This window comes from Anolis carolinensis, chromosome 5, assembly GCF_035594765.1.
Source record: "Anolis carolinensis isolate JA03-04 chromosome 5, rAnoCar3.1.pri, whole genome shotgun sequence".
Classification (NCBI taxonomy): domain Eukaryota; kingdom Metazoa; phylum Chordata; class Lepidosauria; order Squamata; family Dactyloidae; genus Anolis; species Anolis carolinensis.
In genome coordinates, this window is record NC_085845.1 from 54,180,097 (window position 1) to 54,202,172 (window position 22,076).

Sequence of the window (22,076 nt, forward strand, 5' to 3'; positions counted from 1 at the left end):
AGCTATAGCAATGGATTGCCTGTGACTGTAAGTGTTTTGAAGTAACTGTACTAGACCTATTAATATTATTAGTTTGAAGTTTTAAATGGTTTTAAATTAATGTCTCTTTCAATAGTGCAATTACTTTAAATTTTATTTTAACATATATAAATTTTATGTATAGGCTGGCATCCTGTTCAGCATTTATGATATTGTAAGCTAGTATTACAACCTCAAAAAATTGGCAATATTTCTTCATGATTATAGTACCATTGCTACAACTGCAGAAACCCCTTCTCATAACCCAATTCAAAAGATATGAAACTTCACTAGCCAAGGAACTCTTTGGCATTGCTGAATAGAGTGCTGAAGCAATGCACTATGGCTTAGGGGTGTGCATGAGATTATTTTGATATACCATATTTGGGGGATTTGGCCAATTCGTCAGCCAGATTCCTGGAAACTAAGCAGGCGAGGGGAGGGGGGCAACCAGAGGCCAAAAATAATGGCGCACATGGCGGCCAATATTCAGCTGTATCTAACTGCATTCAGCTGCCATATGAGAAGAGCAGCCATGCGCCCACAAGTTTGTCCTCCCCACCCCCTGGTGGCTTTGACAGAGCTAATCTTCTGTGGTGTTCTGGGATTTGAGAGAGCTATATCATGCTAGCTAGCTCTGTGTGTTCTGTCTCAGTGCTGTTGCTGCTTCTTATTGCTTAGGAATCGCTTTTTGAGAATTCTAATCTTACAGTCATAAATGTGTCCTCCAAGTGTGGCCATTTTAATATTGATAACCATAAAAACAATGGAAAGAGGAGCCTCACCAGTTCCCCATTGGCGCCAATGGACCAAATCTTCCTGGAGCAAAAATGAAGCTTCCTGCTGACTGATCACGAAATGGTATCCCCCCCCTTCCTGATTTCAGGACCTTCCAGGTAAACAGAGTGGGGGGCAGGCTGAAAAAGGACCAAAAATGGGATGGGTTTTTGACAAATCGTACTATGGCTTGCTGGCATTTCATGGTTCAATTTCCTACTTGCCAATGCTAAAAACCCTCCTTAGCTGGTGAGGCTAAGGAGGCTCTTAAGGTGGATTTGGGGAAGAACAGAGAGATATGAACATAGCATGCATCTCCCATGGAGGACCTTGCACATTATTTAGAGACAAAGGCATAGTGATTTATACTAGTATAGACTGCTGCAGACCACTCATTCATGGAAATCCACTGAAAATCATCTCTCAATCTCAGAAGAAACAAATATCAAACAAATTTTGCCAAGAAATTCCAGTGATAAGTTTGTTTTAGGGTCACCACAAGTCAAAAATGTCTTGAAAACACACAACAAAAATAATGTATTATGTTTTCATTGGAACAATTTTTAATTATGTCAGAAACTGCCTGTCAGCCTAGCCTTAGCAGAAAAGTGGGATATAAACCCACAATCTAGAAATAAATGCATTGAGGAGGGATGTGTACAAAATATTTTTTTCACTTGAAACATTTAGAAGGATAAGAATCTAACAACAGTAGTACAAAAGCTGGAATCTTGACAATAGAACTGTCTTCTACAATATGTGCCCTTTTATTTGCTTAACATGTTGTTCATACACATACTTTCAAACAAGAATATTACTTTACTTTCCTTGAAATATGCTCCTTGTCAGTTTCTAGCTAGGATAAGCTTTGGGAGGAAATTTGCAGCATCTTTATATTTTTCTGTTGTACAACCACCATATCAGGTTTCTTGGTTTGAGTCAGCCCAATATCCTGTAGCTGTCAAAACAATTTCACTAGAAACAGAAAAAGTAAAAGCAAATATAGCTGTATTTTCCTGCCTCTGGAGATATACATAGGTATGTTTTCCATGAAATCTATGCCTGTCAAAAAATGATAAGAACAATAACAATAGTAATAATGCATTACTATTTTGACTTTTCCACTACTCTAAATGTGATAGAAAATCTGCAGTATTTGTCACCCTGATTGAAAGACACCTTTGTTATCTGTCTTATTTGTTCAGTGAAAAATAATTACCAAGAAGTCACTTGTTTTGAAGTGGAAGCATTTGTATCAAATTATCTGGGAAAGAGATTTGTATAAAATGAAGTTGATAGCTAGTTTCATGTTCCTGGAGACAATTAATTAACATCACCCTTCATAGTCTTCACTGAGCTTCGGTTATTAACGAGGTTGTCATAAATGTTTATAAAGCCTGACATTTGCAGACCACTACCTGCAGGAGAAAAATGAAAGACAAATTTTGTTACAGAATTTAATATTGTAAAATGCTTTACTTGAGTACAGAAATGCAAGCCTGTTGATTTTCTTAATGAGTGTTCTTTGTAAAAGGTAGATGTTTTATTTCTTTACACCATGGGAGGACTTTTATTCTATCAAGAGCCACATTTACTCAAAGTAAGCTGCATGGAAGTAGTGGATGGAAATAGGCAGTTATGAATGTATAATCTAGAACAGTGGTTCTTAACCTGGAGTCCCCAGATGTTTTTGGCCTTCAACTCCTAGAAATCCTAACAGCTGCTAAATGGGCTAGGATTTCTGGGAGTTGTAGACTAAAAACATCTGGGGACCCCAAGTTGAAAACCATTAATCTAGAATAACTCATGACTGTTTCATAATCATAATCTCTATGTAGCGTCTAGTTGTAGGGAATCTTGAGGGACTATGAAAGTCCCCCCAACCTGCACTTACATTGCAACAGATGCTGCATTTGATGGAAGTCTGCTTCTCTGTCATTCAGGTAGCAACTAGCTGATCATCCTCAGTAATCTCTGGTATAAAGGCACACTACAGCAGGGGTTCTGATGTTGTCTGTCTTGTTAGACATTGTTCACAGAATGGGTGGGAACATGGGGTAGCTAATTTCCAACTGACAGGGGCCATATTCCTATCAATGGCAGCTCTCTGGTAAGTGGAGAAAGGGTGGGATCCAGATGAGATCCACTGGATAGCATCATAATTACAGTGCTTATGATTTGTAACTGCCCAACAGATTTCTAGCCAATGTTTTAAGAAAAAGGCACTTCACGCAATGATTGGTTGTTTGCCATGAAATATTTTATTTATTGTACTGAAACTAGTGGATTTAAAATTAATGTTCAGAAAGTCTGAAGTTGTATGTGACAAAAAGCAACAGGTTGCTTTCTCAATAAGTAAATATGAACTCCATTCTATCCTCTCTTTTCTTGCATTGATTGATTGTTGTTATGTGCATTCAAGTCATTTCTGATATATGGCAACTATGAAGCAAACCTATGAAGGGTTTTTTTTTGCAAGCTTTGTTCATAAGTGGTATGCTTTTTCCTTCTCCCAAGATTAAAAGAATGTGACTTGCCCAAGGTCATCCAGTTGGTTTCCATAGTGGAATAGGGATTGAAGACTGGTTTCCAGTGTCATAGCCCAATGTTCAAACCAGTGTGCCACACTATGCATGACAATATAGTTAATAGTCATAATGACTAAGAATTTTTTTTTGTCTAGATACTTCGGCTTAAATAAGTAGTTATGCCAAGCTCTGTTTCGGCATCATGAAGGGGGATGGGTTAAGAACATTATAACTGTAACACAAATAAATATGAACTTTATTATTTAGATTAAGTGCATGAAGGTGTAGAGATGCAGAAAATTGCAACTGTAGTATGGTACAATTGTATGCAAGTCTTGTAACAATATACCACTTTCAACATAAATTGAATGTATAACTCTTTCAGATTTCATTTCAAGAATTTCAAGATTGGGATAGATATTTTTTCTTTCTCCCTGCCTTCCCCACTTTTCTGTACCGTCAAAAACATTCAGAGCATAAAATAATTGCTCTTTAATACTGAGATGAGCCTGAAAGATAGTATTCCCTGAAGGGCTTGAAAACTTGTCTCATGTTAAATCCCAATATAGTTACCCGACTTATGTCATTTCTGGTTCAGGTGTTTCTAATTACAGACTCCTTCAGTGAAGAAAAAAAAAACAGCGGAAAAAATCCACATTTCTAAGTGTCTTTGTTTTGTGACATGAAGGTCAAGGCAAATTAAACAGGGAGGATTTCAAATAAATGAGTTGTATTGGAAACTATCCTGTTCTTTTTAGTATTCTCTTTAAGTTATGCTCCTATCTTTTACTTGTTTGCATGTCTCAAGTAACCTACACACAATTTAGAGGGAGATTATAGGCACAGGTGTTTATTTTTCTTCTCTTTTTCAATTGTGTCATGTACAAAGCTCTCTTTCCCTGTATTTTTGTTAAAACGAGCATCATATAAAATACACTCCTTGAACAGTAACATCAGAAAAAATATGACATAACCTTTCCCTTAATCAGCTAATTTACCATGAGATAAGAGTCATGTATCCTAAAGATAATTAAAACAATATGATAGCGTACCTGGGTATTACCAGTATTATCCCCCTTTTTTGCCTTTCATTCTGTATAACAAGGTCTGTCCCAAAGTATTGTGCAGTTTACATTTCCTGGAATAAGCTGACATTTTACAGAAAGGTGACATTTCCTCTGCAAGGGCAATCTTCTTTTTAAAACACTTCTTTTTAGTGTAAAGTTATTTCAGAATCTGTATCATGGCAATATGTTATATAAAGGCACAAGCACAAATAACTGTCCAAGTTTTCATGACCTCCAGGTTCCTTTTCAAACAAAGATGTTATAAAAAGCAGAGACAGGAGGGGAAAGCAGGATCGGGGTAGAGGAAAGTCATGTCCTCTGCATTTTTGTACCAGGATATTATGGGGAGAATAGATTGAAACCACTCAGCAGCAGCTATTGACTTCTGTGTCAGTGTGGTGGGTAATCTGCTCTGGGTATTAGTATCAATTTTAAAAACATCCACCACAATGCTAAAACTATTTAGGAAATAAGGTCTTACCTTATCCTGCTGCTATGAAGGCCACCAACCACCACTGCAGTGTCTCCAGTGCCCTTGCAGATTTTATAACATTTGAAACCTAACATCTCATCAGTCCTACTTGATCATCAGCTTTCCTTTCCTCCCATGCCACCTACTCATTTCCTCTTGCCTGCTGATAGTGAAGGAGAACTTTGAAAGCTTGCTCAGCATGTTTATGCTTTCTTGGTTGACCTCAATATGAATTTCATATGCTCCCATGCTGGATCCCTTTGAGGTGGCCCAAACATCTTCTTTTCAAAGAGGCAATCTGGTGTAAAAAGGGCCAATTCTCCTAACTAGGGTTGTGTGCTTGAACATCTTTTTATTAGCTTCTTCCATGTTTATGCTGGCATCCATTCCCCTTGAACAATTGGTCTTCCAAGGACTGTTGAAACAATTTTTAAAAAATCTTTAGCTTGTAAGCTACCTGTGAAAAGATAGAAAGGAGAGAGCCAAGTTAACCCCTCTAGGAGAAGAGGTATGTATTTCCACTAGATGCATCACTACTTATAACACTGAAGTTATATTATTTCAATAGAATGAATATCAACTAACAATCTGGATCCATAGATAACAGCCAAATTGAGAATTCAAAAAAGAAAATGAATATACGTACACCCAACATTACAATATAGTTTCCAATACAACTCATTTATTTGAAACAAGTAAGGATAACATTAAACATTCTTATGATTTGTACTATAAATATCTAGATAAATCATGATCCATATCCATGATTCTTTGATGAGAAAAATACTCTCACCATTATGCCTGTGTGATGGAGCCTTCTTAGAACTACAAGAACATTCTGACATGCTGTTATAATATGCATAAATATACTATAACATCGAAGGAGCTCCGGTGGCAAAGTGTGTTAAAGCACTGAGCTGGAGACCGAAAGGTCCCAGGTTCAAACCACGGGAGTGGCGTGAGCGGCCGCTGTTAGCTCCAGCTTCTGCCAACCTAGCAGTTCGAAAACATGCCAATGTGAGTAGATCAATAGGTACCGCTCCGGTGGGAAGGTAATGGCGCTCCATGCAGTCATGCCGGCCACATGACCTTGGAGGTGTCTACGGACAATCCCTGCTCTTTGGCTTAGAAATGGAGATGAGCACCAACCCCCAGAGTCAGACATGACTGGACTTAACGTCAGGGGAAACCTTTAACTTTCTAGTATAACATTAACTACCATTAACAATAACACCAAGAATTCCTATTGAATACCTCAAATCAAATGCAAAATAACACATGTAGTATAAGCTCATGAAATCAAAGGGTAGTTACTAAGGTTGGGCGAATTTTTCGTATGCCCGTTAAATTAGTATCAAATTCAGATCTAAAGCACTTTTGAAGCGTGTTTCAACGCACCTGCTCACTGCCTTCCTAATATTAAGAATTTGAATCAAAAGGCACCTTTTTTCCATCTGTCTCAGATGTCTTCAGATGTAGCTGTGACCAAGCCCCGCTGAGAGGTGAAGCCAAATATGTTGGCATGCCTCTCAGTCAATCAGGGCTGACAGAAGAGGGAGGGAGAGGCGGGGCCATTGTTCTTGTAGCCAAGCCAGTAGGACACCCGATGACCCCAAAGATCCTTCACTCCTCAAGGGTGAGGGATCGAGTGGGCCCGGGGGACCCTGGCAAGCAAGGCGCGACACGTGAAGCGGAGATATCTCGACACAAGCCGGACGCCGCGCTCACTTCAATAATGAGGATTTGAAACAGAAAACAGAATAATCCAGAAGACAGGGGGCTCCGGACATGAATGTAAGAAATATAATTGGAATCACTAACTTCCATAAAGAAGACCAATATAGTAATATAGTAAAATAATCGGGAACCAGGTAAACGGTGACCTCTATAGCTGGCTCGTTCATTATAAAGAGATAAAGAGTTGATCAAATCAAACTTATGGTATTGGCTGACAGAAAGGATTGGAAACAGTATAACAATAAAAAGATTGGGACAACTGGGATAATTGAATAAATAACAACAGAGGAAGAAAATTTTCTCGTGTTCCCTGTCCCTTCTCCCCTCTCCATTCTCCATAACATTGGCTCTGAGATAAAGTCATTCTCTCTTTAACGTTTTATTTAAGATCAGAAAGGGGGGGGGGGGAGAGAGAGAGAGAAAAGGAAAATTTATTTTATTTTATTTACAACTTTCAATATAAAGAAAATTAAAGATACAAAATACTTTACTGAGAACCAAAGACAAAAGGCAAAGACTGGGCAAGTGTAACCACATTCCTCTACAACAGTCTGGAAAACAGCTCACCACAACAAGAAACACCGACCTTGAGACGGAGTGTTTGAGAGGGTGTTGTGTCTACGACGGCTGACTCACTGAATGCCGTGCGAGAGTTGGAGAGAAGTCTGCAACTCGAGCTGGCTGCGAGATTAGCTACCTGGAAACAGGAAGCAGAGGGTAGCCTAATCAAAGTAACACACACCACTGAGTGGCGCGCCAGACGGAACTAGCTATAGAGGGCCCTATTGGAATAGGTCACTTGCCGGATGTAAACCTTGGCAGGGAACGAAAGCTAATTAAAGTTGATTAAAAGCAACGTACTGGAAGGAGCTTAAATGAAGCTTAAAAGGAAGAAAGCTGGTGGAATAAGTGCCAATTTTGACAGAATTGGAAACTAGACGTTGAAAGAGTCCAACAGCTGAATTTCACGCTACTAAATATTGAAAGGTAAATAACGAGAGAAAAATAAAGCTTTTTTTACATGAACTTAAGACTCTGTAGCCTTTAAAAATGTTGTTTTAAAAAACTTTGAAAATTCCTAAAATATCAGTGGATGGGTCAAACATTATCAAACTTGATAGGCAAAGAGTGGTAAATATTTTCTGTGATTCTGGCAAATTTCATCCCAATAACTTTAAAAATTGAGGAGAACGGAGCCTCTGAATTTTCCCAATTTATTTAAGGGGAAGCGAGAAGCCATATGCCTGGACGAAACTACATTTCCCAAAAAGCATTGGCCTGAAGCAGACGTTTCCCAATAGTACTATGCCCACTTTAAAACTACAATTCCCAGATGTCGCAGGCCCTCTCTCCTCTTAACATTCCCCACCCCCTTTTATCCTCACTTGACCATCTTGACCAAACTTTCATATGTGAATTCTTGGAAGGTATGACAAGTTTAGAGAGAGAGAGAGAGAGAGAGAGAGAGAGAGAGAAAGGGAGGGAGGGAGAGGTTTGAGGGTTGGACTCCAATTGTGGCTTGATTCCCCACTCAGCTATGGAAACCCACTTGGGCAAGTCACACACTCTCAGCCCCAGAAAAGCCAATGAAACAATGAAACAGGAAATAGCACTTTCAAACCAGGAACAGATTTCCTTATTCAGAGGCTGATGGCCCTCTGTCAGGAGTGATTTGATGGTGTACTATGATTTCTGTTCCTGGGTGATGAATGTCATTTCGTAATTGATTATGTCATAGAAACATGGCTAAACTTTATTACACTGCCTGTACTTTGTCTTTGTGCAAGGGACATGGTGCTATGATAGCACAATATGGTTTCCTGGGACACTGTGTCCACAAATTTCACTCAGTTTCAGCCACAAAAACAAAGTTTCAGAAGTATAACAATGACTTTCAAAGTAAAGACAACACAATGAAACAGGAAATAACACTTTCACACCAGGAACAGATTTCTGCAATTATTAAAAAATTGTTTTTTATATAAGCTATGAAAATTGGTCAAAAATCAGAGGATAAGGGAAACATTCTGAATTTTGGTGAGCTAGCAGTGTTAAATCCGTTCTACCGATGTACCATGTTTGAATAGGATAGCTCAAAAAATGAGGGCGGGAGAGTCCTGTAAATTTTCCCCGGTGCTATTTTTGGCCACTGCACATGCGCGTCTGCCATTAATGAATTAATTATGAATATTCCAAATATTTGTTAAGTTTTTAAAAAATTGGGGTCAAAATTCAGAAGTAGTTTCAGAAATGAAACACCAGAACCCCCTACTTTAGAAGCGATTATTGAACCATTTTTTTTCATGGATCACACATGCCTAGTAGTTACAAGAAGTATTGATGGGCAAGCTTCTTTGTTTCATGAAAACATTTGGTTCCAATGGATTGCAAGACTGGGTCAGGTCACAAATTAGCCAAAATGGCTACAGATTAAAATTTCCGTCTCCTTCCTTGTTTATGAATTGAAAAATCTTATTTCCATACTAGAGGGATAATCCAAACCAGCTCTGTTTAACTGCTCATGCATTTCTGTAAGCAGTTACGTGTAAAAGCCTCCTCCCATATGCCTATGGAAAGGTCAGAGAATAAATTACATGTGAAGAAGGATTCAATAATTTACAAAGGGCAAAACGACAATTAAAGTGTAGGAGGCTTTCTAAACATCCTGACTCAATTATTTTGTGTACCATGTTTATTCAATTTACTTTGTTTAACTGCTAGATAGCAGCAAGCAGTACCTGGACAAGCCTCTCCCAATCAGATGTTTTTAACTACAACTCAAATATTTTCTGACCACTGGCCATGGGTTTATTGAAGCCAATAGGGACTGAAACTGAAAACACTAGGTAGATTAGAAAAACCCAAGTTAGGATATGACATATTTTTATAGGAGAATCTAAAATGCATCAGAAATTAGCTGGGGGACTCTGGGGAAAAGCAACATTTAACACAAAGGTCTGGAAAGTCACAGGAAGCATATGCTCACGATTCACTTCATAGTAGGCTCAGGGGAACAGTCTGTAGCAATGTAATGTTAATTGAAAAATTTGCTGGGTTGGTCGGAAAAATATTACTGAAAATCATACCTTCAGAATATATGAAATTATATTAAACTTATACAAAATAATACTTTATGAGCCCATGAGGGAAGGAAGAATGGAAGGAAGGAAGGAAGGAAGGAAGGAAGGAAGGAAGGAAGGAAGGAAGGAAGGAAGGAAGGGAGATGTATATATGTATGTATAAAATGAGAGCATTTTTGATTGAATATTTGTAGAGCTCGGAGCCCCTACCCATCCCATAGTGCTTTAGACTTTACACAAAATAAAATGAGTAACAGGATAAAGAGGAAACAATGTACTGAAGTTTGAAAACGTTGGAGTGGTTATATTCCATAGCCTAATGTTTCTCTGCAGATTTCTATGGGAAGGGTTTTGAGTGCAGTAGAAACCAAAATCATGAAAAGAAATTTCAAAAAACTGAAATCATACCATTGTTCTCAGTAGAAAATCACTTATCAGCCACATTCTCTGCCAAAATGTGACCAGCATAGTTCAGAAACCAGCCATTCCATATGCATAATTTTACCCCTTAGGAATGTGGGTTACTTAAGGATTATTTGCTCTTGAGGGAATTACTATAATTCCAAATTATAGGTAAAAATTGCACATTTGTTTTAGTTTCCCAGTGCAAGTCTACAGAAATCCCTAAGATGTATTTTTATGCATCTCATGTTGTGTTCAGAATCTGAAGCAGTTAGAATACATTTGAATCATACTGAATCAATAAAATTGACAAATTAATCTCAAAATGAATCAGGGAGTGTGGTGGAGGCTCCTCCTTTGGAGGCTTTTAAGCAGAGGCTGGATGGCCATCTTTCGGGGGTGAATTGAATGTGATTTTTCCTGCTTCTTGGCAGGGGGTTGAACTGGATGGCTCACAAGGTCTCTTCCAACTCTATGATTCTATTATTGTAGGGGATTGCTGCATATGGGATTACTAGGTCCTAATCACTCATTGAAGACCAACTATTCACAAATAACAGAGAGAGTGCCTAGTAATATATTGCTATTCAGAAGAAACTTCCCCCCACTGCGCAGCTGGGGGAGGGAAGGGGATTTGCCCCCTCCCAACGAAGGAGAGACTTCTGGAAGGGGGCGGGGCTTCTAGGAAGCTGCCCGCCTCTTAGATCACTCACTCTTGGAGCTTCGACCCACCCGCCCGCCGCTAACAGTATAGCAGTAGTGTGGTCGCTTAGATGGGCCCGGTAGGAATTTTTTCCCTCCCATGTTCTGGGAGGGTTTTTCACCTACCCTATACTGTGTGGAGTGGTAAATTGGGAGGTGTGGTCATTTAATTAGGTGGTCAGCGGAATGCTTAGGGGAATCTCTTATTTTGGTGTGCACCACAAGGCACCTCTGTTTTGGTGTTGGCCAGAGGCGTGAATCCTCGCTTAGGGTTTTTACAGCCCCGGCGAGGGTGAACGATTATGGCCTTGGAATGGGAGACTTTGACCTCATTTGTTTCGGAGGCAAAACTCTCCAACACATTCCCCTTTAGGTCATCCAGGTTTAGATAGACTGGGGACCTGGTGTTTCGCCCTAAATTCAGTCTTAATGGATGGTCGGGTATGACCACTAATATCGGCTTATGCCTTACCAAATTCTTAGATGGCTAAGGATTTTTGGCCCTAGTTCCAAATTAAAGTTAAATAGGTAACTATCAATAAAGTTGCCCAGTTTTAAACCCAAGCTTACTTGTCTTGTCTCGTTATTTCGGAGGGTTGGAGGGCAAATGTTTCTTCCCCTGCCTTCCTGAGAAAATTAATTTATGCAAGAAAGTCAAGACCTATTCACACTTATAATTCCTGTGTATACAAGGCTGAATCAAACAAGCTCCAACCTTTAGAGTTATTTAGCTCAGAATTATCCTCCTAATTTTCTTCTGTATTACTAAATATTCCCTCTTTTCAGCTGTTAACATTGTGTGTGAAACTAGCGAAAAACAATGGGAATTATAATGCACATGTCATACATACTAATAAGCTCAAAGAAGATTTTTCATCCCCTAGTTATCCAAGTTTAATCTTTATCATCTAGTGTTTGCTAATTTATATTCAGTGTTTGCATATGTTATCTCTCATTAATTCTTCTGTTTCATAATTCTCATTGCAGATCAGAAAAGAACTCCAAGGGTATGGTGGTGGGGACTATCAAAGGAATTCGAGCACAAAAGCTCTTATGCCCTAACAAGCCTGGGACAAGTATGCAAGTAGGTGGGCTATTTTCTGTAATAAAAACCTGCCAGGAAAATAATACTGTTTGAAAAATAGATTGTTTTGGACTCTGTAATTTTAGTTTGGGAATGTGAGTAATACCTGGCATTACTACTTTAAACTATAGTATAGTCTTTTGAAAGCATCAGCTAGCATCACCTCCTTTTCATTTCTTAAAGGTATCATTGATATAGGAAATCAAAGCACAAAGTGATCAGAAGATTAATTCAGATACAGCATACCAAGATAACATGATGCAGCATCAGAGGTATTATATATATTTAGTATGATCAAAATGCAAATAATCCAGTCTATCCAACTGTCAAGATAATGTAAGGGTTGAGATGCAAGTACCTCTCTTGGCTACAAAATGTAGCAGGTATTATTTGTGACCATTATGTGTTGTTATGTGCATTAAATTGATGTCAACAGTGTCTTAAGTCATAGGGTCTTCTTGGAAAAAGTTCTTCAAATATTTGTTGTCTTTCTTTTAGGGCCCTTCCACACAGTCATATAACCAAGAATATCAAGGCAATCCCACAATATCAGATGGATTATCTGAGTCCACATTGTCATGTATTCCAGTTCAAAGAAGATAGTGTGGGATTTTATTCAGCTGTGTGGAAGGGGCCTAACAGTGAGTTAGTGTTATTTACCCAGGGACCTTATCACAATGCAGGAAACAGCGTAGGCAACTCATGGCTTTTGAGTTCTGGACACAGACTGGATCCATAGGAGCCAGATCACACTTGTGGTTCTCTCCTTCCAATATCTATCCAAATAACACATTTTGTTTGATCTCATGGCAGATGGACGAATCCTCCCAATGTATCAAATCTTCCTTACATCAAAACCCTTCCACACAGCTAAATAAAATCCCACATTTTCTGCTTTGAACTGGATTATATGGCAGTGTGGACTCAGATAACCCAGTTCAAAGTAGATATTGTGAGATTTTCTGCCTGGATTTTCTAGGTAATATGGCTGTGTGAAAGGGCTCTGGATTAAGACTGCATTTGGAGTAACTGTTACCTGCACCTCCTCTCCCAGGTGACTGCTTGGCTCCCTGCCTTCCCTCCTCTCCTCTACACCTCCTTTCCAACATATGTGACTATTTTTCCTCCTGTATTCCCTGCCTCCTCTCCCGGACGCACACCTATCTCCCTGCCTTCCCTAAAATGTCATATGTATAAAGGACTCACAAGTAAAGTAACCTCAAGAAGCTCTGCCTAAAGTCACTGTCTTCTTTTTAAAAAATATCTTTTTATCTTAGGATAAATATCTTAGGAAGTTTATAACCTCTGTCTAAAACAACTTTCTGTTCCTTTTGGACCTTCAAAATTATGTCATTTAATCCAAAAAAGAAAACAATGTGACAATGGAAAACATGATTGGCTTTACTTGGAATACCTTATCACAAAGGGATTTTCTTCTCTGAATGAGATGTACTGCCAGCTGATTCAACAAGGGAGACATGACTGACAGGAAAACAACATCTCAAAAGCATAACTTGGGGGACACATCCCTTGTACAGCTTATGAGATGCATATGGGAGTATGAACACACTTGGAAAGCTGCAGGTCTGAGGCATGCCAAGGAAAAAACTATGGGCAAGGATGATTTGGAATTCATCTTACAAAAGCTACTGGCTGCATGTAAGTCCCTACATATTGCAGATAAAACAGCCACAGTGTCATGTGATTATTCCATAGGAAGTCATATGCAAAAACTGTCAACGATGGGTTATTTCCCATTGTTATAAGGTTCCAGATCACCTACTAAATTACCATGACTGTGTGGAGATTTGAACTCCTGGATAATTAATCCAACTTTCGCACCACTACATTATGTGAGCTCTGTAGCAAAAAAACAAAAACAAAACAAAACAAAACAAAAAAAAACCCTCAGTATTGCCTAGTATTAGTATGTTGGATTTTTGAAAGGATGGAGGATATGGATTCTATCTCCCAAGAAAGCAGTTTAGAAAGAAACACACACACAAAAAAAGGAGAGACAACTCCTAAGTACCATAAAATCCCCAGATCTGTCTGATCTTTGATGCTAAACAGGTTCAGCCCCAGTTAAAACTTGGATGGGAGACCAAAAGCAAATCCATTGCTATAGACTATATTTCAGATGAAGGAACTCTGTTCTCCGGAGTCATAATCCAACACTCATACCACTACGTAACGTTCACTCTCTGAAGATGACCATATATATAATTTGGCCTACTTGTGGTTTATTACCCTGTTTCCCCAAAAATAAGACAGTGTCTTATATTAATTTTTGCTCCCAAAGATGTGCTAGGTCTTATTTTCAGGGGATGCCTTATTTTTCCATTAAGAAGAATTCACATTTATTGTTGAACAAAAAAGTAAACATTTATTATATACTGTACAGTAGTTGTCATCACAAACCAGTGAATCCTATCAAGAATTTCTTGTTACTACCATTATTTCCATGTACAACAATCTATGGTACATACATTTACAGATCCTGCATGCTCTGGTGTTCTGTTCATCAGGCAAGCTTCCAAACAAAAACTTTGCTAGGTCTTACTTTCGGAGGAGGTCTTATATTTAGCAATTCAGCAAAACCTCTACTAGGTCTTATTTGAGGGGATGTCTTATTTTCGGGAAAACAGAGTAGCTTTCAGTTATTTCTTAAGAGATCCCCATCTGTTCAGATCTACCTCACCTTAGCTAAAAAGAAACTTTAAAGCCCAATCTCAGAATCCTGGCTCCACCTGGGATGCATGTATTAGCAGAAGGCCAGTGATGAACTTCAGCTGCAGAAATTGCTTGGTGATGCTAAATCTGTACTCTTGGGAGGGAAAAGTGGGCTAGACATTCAATCTTTCCTGCTGCTTTTTCCCCCAGAGAAGCAGTCTTTGCTGATGCTGTATTTTATATAGTTTAAGGTGTTGTGCATCCTGACAACTTGGTATTAAACATATGTTTGCAGTTACCAATGTGCTCATAGCTGCTGGGATACCATTGGCTAATGAGTTTTATATGGCTCTTCTTTTGAAAGCTGTGCAGAACTTGCTTTTAGTCTTCAAAAAAAAAATACTGACAGGCTTTTAGCTGGATCTAATCATTGTGAACATAATGTCTTACAGTGCATTTTGAAGTATAATTTACCACACAGTAGAAGTATAAAGGCTACTTTCTATGATCTTTTCAGACACAAATTCCAAACCATAAAATGTATCATGTGAAATTATTGCCGTTTACTTTTTAAATACATGGTAGACAAGTTAGGAAAGATCTACCTTCTTATCCGTGTATTTTTAAGAGTGCATACATGTTTTCATCTTGGAAATCTATATATAACTACAAAATGTTTTAGCCAAAAAGTGTCCCTTAGTTTCTGTTTATTCTGCCTATAAATACTCTTTCTCCCAGAGTGGCTTTGAAGAAACCAGAACTTACTGGCACATTTATTTATATTATTCTGACTTGTAAAGTCCATTGTTAAAGTGAGGTGTACATAATAAATCCCCACCCATAGCAGACTGAATCTAATGAAGAAAAGTATACAGTTTGTCCAGGAAACTGGAAGAGTATAAAATAATAATAATAATAATAATAATAATAATAATAATAACAACAACAACAACAACAACAACAACAATTATTTTATTATGACACAGCAAACAAGATAGATATGCTGGATTTCGTATCACAAAGTCACAAGTCGAACACTTCCCAAGTGTCTAGGACTGTGTGATGTATTTTCAGATGATGTGTGCAGATCCCAGTAGGGTGGCCTTTTGCAGTTGGCAGATCATAATCCTATCAATGTCTATTGTTTCCAAATGCCGGCTGAGATCTTTTGGCACGGCACCCAATGTGCCCATCACCACCGGGATAACCTGCACTGGTTTCTGCCAGAGTCTTTGAAGTTCAATCTTGAGGTCCTGAGTTTTTCCTGTCGTTTTTCATCAATGCGACTGTCCCCTGGGATGGCGACATCAATGATCCAAACCTTTTTCTTTTCCACAACTGTGATGTCTGGTGTGTTGTGTTCCAGAACTTTGTCAGTCTGGATTCGGAAGTCCCACAGTATCTTTGCGTGCTCATTTTCCAATACTTTGCAGGTTTGTGATCCCACCAGTTCTTTGCTGCTGGCAGGTGGTACTTGAGGCATAAGTTCCAATGAATCATTTTGGCCACATAGTTGTGCCTCTGTTTGTAGTCTGTCTGTACGATTTTCTTACAGCAGCTGAGGATATGATCAATGGTTTCATCGGTTTCCTTGCACAGTCTGCATTTTGGGTCATCAGCTGATTTTTCGATCTTGGCCTTGATTGCATTTGTTCTGATGGCTTGCTCCTGGGCTGCAAGGATCAGGCCTTCTGTCTCCTTCTTCAGTGTCCCATTTGTGAGCCAGAGCCAGGTCTTCTCCTTATCAGCTTTTCCTTCAATTTTGTCAAGGAACTTTCCATGCAATGTTTTGTTATGCCAGCTGTCAGCTCTAGTTTGTAGTGCACAACAAAACATTGCATGGAAAGTTCCTTGACAAAATTGACAATAATAATAACAATTATTATTATTATTATTATTATTATTATTATTATTATTATTATTAAATGCCCCACATTTTCTCTCCACCAAGAGACTCAAAACAGCTTACAATAAAAGCATTTCCATACCATTTAAAATCTACAAATATACAAACATTAAAACTTATGACTTCCACATCCACACTCACTTACCAGGACATCCTGAAATCTGTAACACAATTGTTGAAAGAACATGAATATCTTTCCATAAAGCGCAAATGTGAATTCAGAATGTGAATGAATAAATAAAGAGTCCACACACAATCCATAGCAAGCAACTATCTGGAAACATATAATTTAAAGCAGCCATTCATGTGCAAGCGGAATTGGAAATATTGTTTCTTGGGTAGATGGGTTTAAGAACAGCATACTCAATTTTGTTTCTCAAATAAATTAAAGGATGCCATGGCCTATACTCACTGGATTTGAAAGAATCTGGATTTGAAAGAATCCTGCTAAACAAATTAGAACATATGGTTAGGATTTTTCTTTTGACACCTAGTTAAGCTGCACATATGACAAACAAGGACCGATGGAAACTTTACATCAATTATATTGCTATATTGCTGAAAAGCCAAAATAGCAATTAGCTTCAGACATATAGACATGAAGTTTTAGGATCCTTCTGTATGTTAGATGATCAAACAGCATGTTTTATTTCTCCCAAGTGCATATTCCTTCTTTCTGTACCCAGCTACGCCAGCCCAGCTGCACCTATTGTTGACAAATATGATATTCCCTAAGATGCCTAGATAATACGCTAACATTAATAATACAAAATGTTGCCTTGTTAGGAATAATCCAGAGTTCTAACAAGAAAACATGGAGAAGTCTGCTAGAAATTTAAAATTCAGAAGCCATGCTCAAATCTTTGTGAAAAACATAAAGTGGAAAGCAGTTGAAGGTTATTGTCTAAAAGTTTTTAATTGAAACCAATGGATTTCTGTATATGTGAGACGGAACATCTGAAAAACTTGAAAGGAGACAGAAAGTTTTATGATAAAGACAAAAGAAATTTTCATCCCTGCAATGTGCAGTAGAGTAGAAAACAATTGGAGAGTAGAAAGTAGAGTAAAACTCATGATTCCAGAAAAAGCAACTTATCCTACATTTCAGTCCAACAGGAGTGAAGGGCCTTTCCTCCAGAGCTTAGAAAATTACTTGTTCCAAAATCCTCCAAAAGGCAAAGTATGTGACCATTCTGGCTTGGATATTCTATGTGCTATAGTCCAAAATGTAACTTTTACAATCTGTATTTTCTTTTTCTGTTGAGAGTTACATTTTCTCAGGATTTTTTTTAATTGTGCGGACAAAGGTGACAACACTTCTCCCAAAAGCAGCCAGAATAAAATGACCACACACAAGAAGTTGAGATAACCAAAGGCCACAAGTTGTTCATTGGTTATAACTGAAAACAGGGTTGGCAGACCAGATATACGTGGGTCCTGGATCAGCCCACTAATGACCGATGGACCATGGGAAATGATAAGGGGCACAGTGCAGGTTCCCTTTCTTTCTGCTCCATTACACCTGCGCAGCCACACACCCCAGCAGCCATACTGCAGACTCGCCACCTGAGAAAGTCCTCAATAATTTCAAATATTTTAGATATTGTCTCTATGGGATCTTTTCCTACTATTACTACATCATCTGCAAAAAGCCTCATTTTGATAGTTTCTTTTTAATTTTACTCCTCTAATTGAGTTTTTGTGCATTTTTCATACCAACACTTTTATCGTCATTATAAATAGTAGTGGTGATAATGGACACCCTTGTCTCACATCTTTCTGGATTTCAAATCTTTCACCATTTATTTGTATTTTTGCATATTATTTAGTATATATTGTCTCCACCTCATTCAAGAAATGTTGTCCACATTTAATTATCTTGAGCATTTATTTCATAAATTCCCAGCTTAAATTGTTGAATGCCTTTTCTCCATCTCAGAATAGGATGTGTTATTCGCAATAGGATTGTGTTTATAGAATATTCTATCAAATTAATTATCACTCTCATATTTTCTCTAATTTGCCTTCCAGGTAAGAAGCCTGCTTGGTCTTCATGTATCCTTCCAATTGATATATTCTTTAATCTGTCTGGCAGTATTGTAGCAAATATATTTATAATCGGTGTTTAGCATGAAATAGGTCTGTAATTCTAGACTTATAGGGAATCCTGATCTTCTTTCGGGATCGATGCAATGTTTGCTTCTTGCAACGTCTCTGGTAACTGCTTTTTAAAAAGTATCTCATTCAAAATATGTGGAGGGGTAGTGCAATTTCATCTGCTAGAACTTTATAATAGATTGAGTAAAGCCAGCTGGTCCTGGTGCCTTGTCTAATTTCAAACCCTTGGTCGCCATCAGGGCCGGCCGGAGAAAATTTAAAATATTAAGCAGGGGTGGGGAAAAGCGCCCCCCCCCCCCGCTGGCACCACGGGAGGCATGGCCATGTGCTGCCCTGGCCCTGCCTCCTGCGCTGCTCGCCCTGACCCCGCCTCTCACGCAGGCGATCATGGCCTGGAGGGACCTCCGCTGCAGTCTGGCCAGCTGGAAAAGGCCAGATGGGTGAGGGTGAGTAGCGTGGGAGGCGGGGCCAATCCTGGCCCCGCCTCCCGTGCTACCCACCCTGACCCCACCTCCCACGCTGCGCGAGAGGTGTGGTCAGGGCACGCTGGGTGGGAGGCAGGGTACTGCCTTGACGGTGCCCCGCCTCCCGCCCAGTGCGCCCTGGCCTGGCTGGCCTTGCCCAGCCGGCAGCAGCCATGTGGAGCTCGCTCGTTGCCGAACAGGCCTTCCTGTTCACTGGCGAGCGAGCCCATGGTCCCCGCTGGGGCGGGGGAAGCCTGACGGCGCCCCTCGGGGACCTGCGCCCGAGGCGGCCGCCTCACGTGGCCTCTATGGTGGGGCCGGCCCTGGTCGCCATTGTCACTTTGTGCATTGTTATTGGGTTGTTTAATAATTTTTGTTCCTCCTCAGAGATAGTTGGGAGATGCTTGCATTTGTTATGATTTTTTTGTAAAAATTTTTGAAAGTATTTTTGGAATATTTGTTTTATCTGTGGTTCTCACTTCATATCTTGTTCTTTCATTCTTGACATATTAATATTTTTCTTTCACATCTCTCTTTTTATTTGGCAGCCATTTCCCTAGTTTATTTGCATGCTCAAAATATTTTTGCATTGAAAAATTTAGGGTTTTTTCCATTTGATGTATCATTAACATTGAGACTTGCTGACAAAGTTATTTCAGCTCTTGTTAGAATTTTACATTTGCTAAATCTTTTCTTAATTATCTTTCTTTTTTCAACCTCTTCCTGTAATTTATTCACTTTTGCTGTCTTTTCTTTCTCTGTGTTTTCTTTCTATGTATTTAGCTGGATTAATTTTTCTCAGGCTTTACTTGTGTCCCATATAATTCTTGGAGATATTTTGGGATGAGTATTTATTTGGAAGAATTATTTAATCTTTCTTGCATTTATCAAGGTTTTCTTGATTCTTTAAAACATCTTCATTAATTTTCCATATACATTGTTTTCTTGGGATTGCAATTTCTATTGTAATTGAGTAGTGATCTGAAATAATCTTTGAATGGATTTGAGCCTTTTAAAAAGATTTACTAAATTCTTAGTGATCCAAATCAGATCAATTCTTGAATATGACCGTGTCTATCAGAGAAAAAAGCATAGTTTATTTATTCTGAATGTACGAACTCTCCAGATGTCTATGACTGAAAGTTCTTCAACAATGTTCCAGATGTTTTTTGGTAATTTTCCTTGATTCTCTTCAATTATCTTTGTAGTTTTTTTTTTCCACATTGAAGTCCACAATAGAGTTGTAGTCTCCCATCAAAATAATATCTGTGTACTCAATGTCTTCAATCTCTTTCTGAAGTTTTTCAAAGAAAGGAGCTTTTGCACTGTTAGGAGCATAAATATTGACAATGAATATTTTCTTTGTAATTCTTTCGTTACCTTAGAAATCTTTCTTCCATATCTATCTTAACCATTTGAAGTTGCTAGAGTTTGGGGATGTACAATGCCAGTCCATTTTAATTTTCACTCATTAAAACTATAAATCACTTAGATATAGAGCATCATGCTCCATTCTATCTTTATGTATTAGTCCTCTAATTTTATCTAAACTCCAATGTTTCTATTACATTTCATAATATAAAATCCTTTTCAAAATCATTAACTAGTCCAATTTGCATTGTCTTTTGCCTGTAATTATCTTGTATGCTAGTCTCAGCCAAATATTATCTCCTTTATTTCATTTTAAATTTGACTTTCGCCTTCCGTTTTCCCATTCTGTCGATGATCTTCACCCAATCTTCTCAGACTTTCTTCCTTTCCCCTTACTAATATTTACAACTCCTTCCAAATTTTGATTTTAAAACAAATGACCTGAGACATAATGCCTTTCTTTTTCATATTTTTCACCTGTTTCATTATTACAGGCTAGTACTTTTGTTAAATCTACTTGATTTTGTTTAACCATCTGTGTAAATTTCCTACACATAAATCCTCCCCGCTCAATTGTATCCCAATTTTACAATTTACTCTCCTTCTCCTTTGTTTTCAGTGACTAATTCCTCCATTAACTTAACTTGTATTTATTTCACCACACGATTTTCAGCATCCATTATTCCATATTTGTCCCACATGTATCCCCTCTTGTCTTGCACTTCCCTAACAGCTCTGCCTTAATCTCATTTTTCAAATTCTCTGTCTTATTATCTTCATATCTCAGGGAATGCATCTGCTCCAACAATGTTACATAGAATAAGGCAATGTTACAGCAGACAGACAGTCTTATATCAGCATCAAAGTGATAATCCTTTCATGTTCTCAAAAATAAAATAAAATTCAGTTGTATAAATAAAAATAAAATCTATCCACAAAAATACATGGAGTTAAATCTTTAATTATAATTCTTCAAACATACCAACTGCTAATCTTTTTGTTTAACTTTTGATCTTATTTACACATCTACTCATTTTTGTCCACATCTCCATTTGTCATTAACAGTGTTTGCTAGGGCTGACTGTAGGCTAAAACATCAGAACAGGGAGTGGGTAAGTATGATCTAAATTTAATCGGTTGAAGTAATTTTAAAACTCAACTTTGTTTTGATGAGTCAAAACAAATTGAGACACAAACTCATTCAAGGTGTATACTCTGTATGATAGAAATTGCTCCTTCAACATGTGCATGTTCACTAGAACATTTGTAGGGAGACCTCTTTGGACATCTGGAATCTCTATCAACAGTCCAACAAATATCCAAAGGTCAGGAGATGGAGCTGCAGACATTAATTAATGATGGGTGTGCAAAATCTAAAAAAAAAAAAAAACCCCTAGGAACTCTCACACATAAATAGATTCATAAATTTTAAAAATAAAGAGTTAAAAGATAATTATATAAAATTAATATTAGTTTGAATTTTTATATAACACATTACATTCTTGTAGTATTTTAGTCCTGTTTGTTATTGCTATTGATTCTTGTATTTTCACACCTCAAGTTTCATATACATATATAGCCTGTAATATGGTGGCATACCATCTGTGTAATTATTCTATCAGTAATTGAACAGAATGAGTATCAGTACTAAGCCCTAAACCTGCAAACTCTTGGATA

General features: G+C 38.1%; 2 long non-coding RNA genes across 3 annotated transcripts; one reads left to right on the forward strand and one right to left on the reverse strand.

Moving 5' to 3' along the window:
* Positions 1-1,335: 1,335 nt before the first annotated feature.
* LOC103279022 (uncharacterized) lies at positions 1,336-7,322 on the reverse strand. Its single transcript, XR_506494.3, has 3 exons — positions 7,186-7,322; positions 4,872-5,319; positions 1,336-2,213 (listed from the first exon to the last, which is right to left on the reverse strand). It is a non-coding gene; the product is annotated as an uncharacterized LOC103279022 (long non-coding RNA).
* A 122-nt stretch (positions 7,323-7,444) lies between these two features.
* Positions 7,445-21,776, forward strand: LOC103279021 (uncharacterized). Of its 2 annotated transcripts, XR_010006366.1 has the most exons (5): positions 7,445-7,586; positions 11,771-11,867; positions 12,051-12,139; positions 18,478-18,501; positions 20,237-21,776. It is a non-coding gene; the product is annotated as an uncharacterized LOC103279021 (long non-coding RNA). The 2 variants fall into 2 exon arrangements; XR_506493.3 differs by lacking the exon at positions 18,478-18,501 and having other exon boundaries at positions 21,465-21,776.
* The last annotated feature ends 300 nt before the right edge of the window (positions 21,777-22,076 follow it).